Genomic DNA, 9,078 nt, shown 5'->3' on the forward strand with positions numbered 1-9,078 from the left:
GCATCGAGCCGCAGTGCGGAACCGGCATCAAGCCGTAGCACAACACCATGTTTGAAGGTCGGCTATCAGGGAGTGCGTCCACCGACCTTTTGTGCTCGAGTTCCAGTTTTGTTGCCACTTCTGGATCAGTTTCCCGCGCGCCCTTGCCGCGGCAGCTGCTCGACCTATCTCGGCACTGAGATTGTAAATCTCTTTTCGCTCGTAAGCATGTAGCTCCATTGGCATGACGCCAGAAATAACTAAAACCGCGTCCGCGGACACTGTACGGTATGCAGAAGCAATGCGTAGTGCCCCTCTGCGCTGGACCGAAGACATTTGAATCCGGTATTTTTTGACTTTCAATGCGTCAGCCCATATTTCTGCCCGTACAGGAGCACCGATTGGACCGCTGTCATCAGAAGCTTCCTGCGGCATGGCTTCGGGCCGCCCACGTTCGCCATCAGCCGGCTTAGAGCCGCCGTGCTCTGCGCAGCCTTTTCACATACTCCATGGATGTGTTCCCAGAATGTGAGTTTGCTGTCAAGCATCACCCCTAGGTATTTTGTAGACCTAGAAGTCGTCTAGAGTTGAGGTCCGACCACCATATTTATAATTTTTGGGATCCGTTTCCTGGTGAGGAGTACTGTCTCCGTTTTGGCTGTAGCCAATTGCAGACTGTGATCGCTCATCCATCCACTGACGTTGCGCATGACCTGGTTTAGCTTGAGCTGTGCTAGTTGGACATTTCTTGCTGTTATGACGGCGGCCACGTCCTCCGCGAAGGCGACAAGGAAGGCGCTCTCTGGCATTTCCGTGCGAAACAGACTGTCATACGTGGCGTTCCAGAGGTCCGGGCCAAGTATAGACCCCTGTGCCGCTCCGCCGGTTATATGTCTCTTTCTCTGACCTTGTGTTGTGTCGTAAAAAAGCCAACGGTCTCTGAGGTAGTCTCGGATCATATATAGCAAGTATGTTGGAACCTTGAATGACCGTTCCAAGGCCTCCAGCATGTCGCCCCATCTTGCCGAGTTGAAGGCGTTCTTGACGTGCAGTGTGACTAGCAGCACTATTGGCCGCGCCTGGTGGCAGGCTTCTTCGGCCTTATGTACCGCCTAGACTACTTCCCCAATTGCTCCTATAGTTGAATGTCCCTTCCTGAAGCCATGTTGTCGGGGTTAAAGGCCTCCCTCGCTTTCTATGGCTGACTTCAAGCGTATTTTGAGCAGACCCCCAGTTTGGGTCTCCTTTGCCCTTGGGTATAAGCACCAGTCTCGCCTTCTTCCATTGGCTTGAGAAGTCCCGGGCCCTAAGGCAGCTGTTGTACATGTTAAGCAGAAGATCGGGGCTCGTTTCCGCTGCTAACCTGATTGCCTCCGCTGGCATGCCATCTGGACCTGGATCCTTGTCGGCTTTCATGCTTCGCAGGGCTAGCTTCAGCTCGTCTGTCGAAAACAGTGGTGCCTCGGCTTGCTCCTCGACAAACACTGTATTGGCTCTTAGTGGGTGTGTGGGAAATAACGCATCCACTATATTCTTAACTCGGACCTCATCCATCGCTTGCGATGATGTATGGAACTTTTTCATCACCATTTTGTATCCCTGGCCCCAGGGATCGCGATCCACTTCGCCACATAGCGCTTTCCAGCAGTTCCCTTTACTATTCTGTATCTCGGCCCTAAGTGCTTTCTTAGCGCTTTTGTAGGCTGCTGCTCTGGTCAGCGCCTCAGGTCTACCACGAGCGCGCGTTGGGATTCTCCGCATTCTATGGCAGGCCCTTAGCAGCTCAGCAATTCGGTCATTCCACCAGTATACCTGCTTTTTACCTGACCATGCTCTCCTCTGTGGCATTGAGGCTTTGCATGCCCGGTGAATGCAGCGCATAGTTTCTTCGACCAGCTTAGTACAAGACTCCCTGTTGTGGATCTCTCCCGTTGTGGGTGAAATACCTTGGGAATCTGCTAGGAGTGACGTATCGAACTTGCAAACATCGACCCTAGACGGATTCTATCCTGGTTTCCTGGGATACTACGTGTTTGCCCTCGCGTTATGTCAGTGACTTGTAAGCTGATGTAGTTGTGGTCGCTACCACTCAGGTCTTCCATCACTCTCCATCCGTCAGCCCTTCGAAGAAGGCTTTCTGAGACCAGGGTTATGTCAGGGATAGAGTATCCAAAGCCCGGCCTTCGATATGTAGGGTCGTTCCGGTGTTGAGGATGGTCAGGCCAATGTGGGCTGCCATTTCAAGGACCAGTCTTCCCCTGGTGTTTGTTTGGGGCATACCCCATTCCACGCCTCTTGAGTTGAAATCTCCAGCAACAATTATGTGGCCGGTTATATCGCGCAATTCGTCGTCAAGGTCTTCGAGCTTTTCCCTGAAGACAGGGACTGTGTCGTTTGGAGACAGCTAGCAGCTCACCAGAGTGATTTGCGCCATTTTAACCCAGACGTAGCAGCGTCCGACCCCGCTGCTCTCTGCGCGATGGTTGGGGTTAGCAATCCATATCGCGGCCGAGCCTGATTGGTCAACATGCCAGGTTTCCTTTGTTCTATAGGGTTCACTGATGATGACAGCGTCTCTATACATATGGGCAAATCTAAAAAATAGGTACACCTCAAAAAAAAAAATCTTTAATTTTTAAATTTGTGAGCACACCTATGTTTTATATATCATTTTATTCGTATTCTCTTAGTAAATCGATTAATATAAGTGTAATTCATTTTAATCAAGTGCTTCAAAAGTTAGACGAGGAATAAAATGAAATAGAAAACAAAAGAATAAGCTGGGTTCAAATTACGTTGTTGAAGTTGTAAATTTTGAGCAGAGATTTTGAAAGTTGAACTCACTTAATTGGGACGTTCTAAATTCAATAGCATCCCCCGTTTTACCAGATTGGCTCCGGTTTTCGAGATAACGGTATTTGAAAATTTGATCAAATTTTAACTATTTTATAAATAACTGCCTCAGTTTTAAAGTTATTTTACTAGAATTTTGCACATATCAGTTTTTTAATATTACCTTAATTATTCCTTAAAATTATCGAAATGGGTGCACTTTAACGTATAGCTCCAATACAACTGATTAATCAGATATGCGTTTTTGCGCTATAACTCTAACTCCATATCTGAATAATAAATTGTATGCGTGCTATATGTTAAATTGAACCTATACTAAATTTTAACCTGTTTAATTGGAGGAGTTATAACGCAAAACAACGTCTCTGATCAATCAGTTGTATGGGAGCTAGATGTTTTAGTGAACCGATTTCGATGATTTTATGGAATAGTTAAGGTAATATTAAAAAATGGTCATGTGCAAAATTTTAGTAAAATATCTTTAAAACTCAGGGACTTTTTTTTATAAAATAGTTAAAATTTAAGCAAAGTTTCAAGTACCACTATCTCCAAAAGTGGAGACAACCGGCAAAACTGGGGACGCCATTGAATTTAAAAGGCTCCAGTTAAGCAAGAGCAACTATCAGAACTTTTGTCGAAAAAAATTTGATTTGATACCACGCTCGAAATATTCTGACTACAAGAAGGAGCATAATTAAAAGTACTAAATCGGGGTCTTTAAACACTTCTAGAGAACATTTTTTTGTACCACTTTACAGGTATATGCAACGTTATAAGGACTAGCAGTTATAGAAAGATTTAGATCGTTTCGACGTATTTTACAAATGTGCCTTCAATTAAGGTGTTTTTGGAATAAAAATTACGATCAAGATCGCAGAATATTTTATCTTTAAAAGTTAGTTTATTCTGAAAGCACACCTCTTGCTAAGGTATCAAATTATTTGTAATTGTTTGTAGAATACAAAACACACTTAAGAAGTTCTTAAAATAAAATGCTTCAAAAACTATACGCGATAAACCGAGAATTTTGAAAATTGTGAAACGTGGAGTTACAGACTTTGACTTACTTGCCTTTTCGTTATTTTGTAATGCACATTTTTCTTAACTACTACATATGAAGTATACACATAAGTGCTAAATGTCCATTAAATTTCAAGTCAGAATATGGTGTGCTTCAAAAGTTATGATATAATTAATTTTGCCCCTCTTAAAAATTACATAAAAAATTCACTTGTTTTCATTATTTTTTTAAATTTAAAGACCTATAATTCAAAAGTTATGCAGCAAGTTGATCCAAATTTTTTTTGAGGCTTCAAGTATACGTCAGTGAATTATATCCAAAAGCAACCAGCTTGATATAGTTTCCAACAGTGAAAATAAAGCTAAATAACACCAAGGTTACCTGTTTTTTAGATTTGCCCATATACTTACCTTAGTCGTAATCACTTTGAAACACACTTACCTTAGATTTAAGAGACTTAGCATTAGGATGATTAATTTTGAGAATTAGGTTAAGAAAATTAATTATAAATAAATCTTATAATTAACAAATGGGAATGCTGACTCTGTCTGTTAATTAGGAAGGCACCTTAGGATTTTTATATGGGGCTACCGACATTATTGTGCGACGGTAGCCATGGATGAGGGTGGGCTAACACCGGGCGTCACAACTCCACCAGTGGCGCCCTTATTTTCGGCCTTAGGTTCTTTTTTTGCTTAGATTGGTATTTCGTTTTCTTTTGATTTTCAGCTTGTTTTATATTTTAACGTTCTTTTCCGGCTTTTTTTGTTTTAACGGATTTTTTTTTGATTTTTTTTTGCTATGTGTCCGTCCGTTAAGATGTTTGACAAGGCATGACTTTTCTCTGCTATGGCCCAAGAACCCCGCCCAGCCGACATGACTAGCCACAGTGCACCCCATTGTGTCATGCCGCCTGCTGCTCCCAATGTATGCCTACCATAACAATATGTTGGTAAGAATGCCTAATGTTTATTGTTGTTTCACGTTACTCGTACAAGTTTCGGGTTTGCTCACCGATCTCATATAATTATAATCATGTTTATTGTTTATTTGTTTTTATTTTTCGAATAAAGACCCCTGATGAAGACGCGAGAGCGTTGAAACGCCTAGGAGGGTAAAAGGAAAATTTAATTTTTTCACTTTCTTTGCTTTTTTCGATCGCGAATGAAAAGCAGCGGACATTTTTTTGTCAATCGCATTCCGAATCTGAGAGATGATTAATTTGTTTGCATTTTTCACCCGCGATAAAAGAATGCAAAAATAGATTTGGAATATTATCGATCATGATAAATCTCACAAATGAATGAAAACGAACAATCATAAATGAGAATTTCGGAATCCTGCTTTATACTCGTCACGTGAATTTCGGCTGTCACTGTAGTTTGTGCAAATTCGGCAGCCGGACGGTCAGAATTTTTCGGTTTTAAAAAGTTCGTAATTTTTACGGAATGCATTCGGAACATAGCACTTTTTGTTTTGGTGATTCAAATAGGTAAATTAATTAATCTCAAAATATGGAACAGTAAAACCGCGTTCACGTTGAAACTATGTAAATGATATTGAACCAGCAGAATGCCGGAAGAAGCAATTTGAGTCCAAGTATTTTTACCCTTTCGAAAGCTTCGAAAATCTTAAAATCAAATTAAAGATATGGGCAATTCTCCATTAGTTCGAACTTTCGCATGACTCGCCAGTTTTCATTCGGGCATATAATTTTCGCTGGTTTATTAACAAGAATTAGGTAACGTATGTTGTGTAGATTCATGATGCAATAATGAAAGGTGTTGTACGTTGAGAAAGCTCGAATTCGAACTACCTTAGATCAATATTGTATTTTGGAAGTACAAGAAAAAACGGGAAGAAAAAAGCCTTTTAGTGGAAAAAGTACTAAATTTTATGCCTTCTCAACAGCGTTCGGATTATCAGAATAGGTATATAAATGGCTTGGTAGTCTCATAAATATGTAGATAATTAAAATAATCAAATAAGGCGTGTTTCTATACACAGAAATAGTATAATATGCTTAAAATTTTTGAGCTGATGAATACCCAGCTAGAACAGTATGGCTTATATAATCCCTTATATGTGCCGCATCACTAGGAAAAGTATCCCTTATGAATTTGAAATGTTTCCCTTATATTGTACAGACCAAATAGAGGAACTCATTTACGTGTGATCTTTTGTCCCCCTCTATCATATGGGCTTCTCGTGCGTATATTTTAGGTTTGATAGCTGTTGACCATACCAATAATGCCTCATACTCAGTTTTACTAGATCAATTCACGATTTAAAAATCTGAGTGTAGGGGCCAAACTCTTTTCTCAAAATTTTAAAAATTCCGAATTTTTTGGCCTATATTGCTTTGTATGGTATTTTCAACAAAATATAGGCCAAACAACGATAAATGTTCAAAATTTGGAGAAAAAAGATTTGGCCGCTATATTCAGATTATTGGAACGTGAAATTTTTTTTCTCGAAGAACACGAGTTGATCTAGTAAATCTGAGTGTGAGGCATTATTGGTATGGCCAACAGCTATCGAACCTGATATATTCGTACTACGTTTTTTTTTGTGTTCCACAGTATTATATAAGGGATTGTTTGAGAAATCAAATAAGGAATACATTACCCAAGTATACGTATATCCAAATTCGTGTCATACAGAAAGCATTGACTACTTTTTAAAGTTTTATTTATTTGTTTTTTTGAAATTAACGATATATTTCAGAATTTATATTTAATATGTTGAGTTCAATTTAGTAAATCCACTTTGATTTTAAATCGTACAAAATTATTATATACATACCCGCATTTCAAAGTGATATTATTTCTCATGTTTATTTATTTATTTCTAGGAATTTGCAATAAATACAGTTCGATTTCTAGCAAAACCCATATAAAGCCAATATTAAAACTTCCTAGAAAACTACAAAAAAAGGTAAACAAATTTTGATCCAAAAATCAAACTTTTTTCTCAGAAGTGTTTTGAGAACACAGTTTTATAGCCCGTTCACTTTTAGTCTAATTATATGCAAGTTTAAAGTGGCTAAGATCTACCGTTAATTTTTTCGAACGCATATAAAAACAAACTGTGTTTATTCGTTTTCCATACAATGAAAAATGCGACTATATATCGATCTCTGATCGAAAAAGCCCGATATCCGAAAACTTTTCGTCCTCTTCAAAATTTGGATGAAAAACATCCTATTTTAGAATTTGATTGAAAAACGCTCTATCTCAGAACACGGTTCAAAAACACCCTATCTCAGCACATTTTCAATGTATTGTCGTTTGAGATAGGGCTTTTTTGCAACGAAAAATAATAATAACCATGGCGGAATAATAACCAGATGTTGTCAGTAGCGACGTGTTTGTTGTAATTTTGACAAAATCGGCATGCTTATTTTCAGTGCTGCCGATCTTAATTTTTATACTACTATTCGTTGGGAAATAGTATCAAAAATATTCCATTTCAGTAATTCGTTTTATGGCAATTTTTGAAGAACTTGGTGTTTTCAGAACGATATATTAATATTTAAAATTTATGGATTTGTATATTTTTTATCCTCAAATGTAAAAAAATAAAAGATATCGTGGTTATCAATGGAAAAAGGTGTATTGATATAATTAATATTATTATTAAATAACTTTTGGTGGATTGTCATAATATTGAGCCAAATGGACTACTGATACACAAAATAGAGTGTCTGCACGGTTAAATTAGGAATTCGCTTATATTATCGATGTTTATGTGTTTTAATCTATTTAAAAAATCATTTACAGTCTTACAGGAAATTGCCTTATTGTACGGCCTTTACTTTTTTAAAGTTACAATATATGTCCAAGCTGTGTGGAGCTGCCGATACAAACATATATTCCGGCTTATAAGCCTGCAATTATAAATTGTTCTATATTTAATTTGAAATAGAATGCACCAACGGATTAATAGTAGTAAATAACACTGGTCTACAAGGGTTTTGCGAATAAGACGGGACCTGGTGTTTCCGAACGGATTTTTCGTGCTGAACACGAATCTGGGGTCCAAAACTTCCCATCACGTCACGTTTTCGAGAAAAAAGGGGTTGAAACCCCTAAAAACAGCGTTTTTGGCCATTTTTGAAAAATTGTAGAGCTGAACCCTGACGTGCTACAAACTTTGTATATGTCAGAAATTAAAGGCTAAATCGTGCCCTTTCGAATGAGCCCTATGCCGAATTAATCGCATGCACCCTTAGATCAGGGGGTGTATTTGTGTCTAGGAGTCCAGGGAAAATTGATCGCAGAAAGAATTTCATCTTAAACGACCATATAAAATGAATGATGCTAAGGTCTTAACTACATTAAGAGTCGCTGATTACGAATCTGAAGTTAGATTTTAAAAATTCAAAATGGCGGATCCAATATGGCGGACTTAAAAATTTTTATTTAGCGAATTTCAGTTTATTTTTTATATCCACCATATTCGACCCGTCATCTTAAATTTTTAAAATCTAACTGCAGATTCGTAATCAGCGACTTTTAATATAGTTAAAACCTTGGCATTATTAATTTTCTATGATCGTTTAAGATTAAATTCTTTCTGTGATCAATTTTTCCTGCACCCCTAAACACAAATACACCCCCTGCTTTAAGGGTGCACGCGACCAATTCGGCATAGGGCTCATTCGAAAGGGCACGGTTTAGCCTTTAATTTCTGATATATGCAAAATTTGTACCACGTCAGGGTTCAGCTCTATAATTTTTCGAAAATGGCCAAAAACGCTGCTTTTAGGGGTTTCAACCCCTTTTTTCTCGAAAACGTGACGTGATGGGACATTTTTGACCCCGGATTCGTGTTCAGCACGAAAAATCCGTTCAGAAACACCAGGTCCCGTCTTATTCGCAGAAAAAAAGTTGAAATTTGTAGACCAGTGTAATTAGTACCTTTTCTACTACTTTAAAATACGTGACCGGAATAGACCTGCCGAAAAAGTAAGGTATAGTTACTGGCAACACCTTGTTATTATTCCACCATGAATAATAACAAACTATATACATATCAAGTTTCAATATAAAAAATTTCAAAAAAATTTAAAGTATGTCAGACATGGCTTCACTTAAGCCTAATTTACTAGTTCAAATATAATTCGATCTAAAACCTGTTCACTTTTTTAAAAACTACATTAAATTAGCTACAATTTTAAGTATTTTCGTTTTGGAAAAATTACTACTATCTGGAAAATCCTA

The sequence above is a fragment of the Rhagoletis pomonella genome, unplaced genomic scaffold (assembly GCF_013731165.1).
Source record: "Rhagoletis pomonella isolate Grant_MI unplaced genomic scaffold, Rhpom_1.0 Rhpom_scaffold_00095, whole genome shotgun sequence".
Lineage (NCBI taxonomy): Eukaryota > Metazoa > Arthropoda > Insecta > Diptera > Tephritidae > Rhagoletis > Rhagoletis pomonella.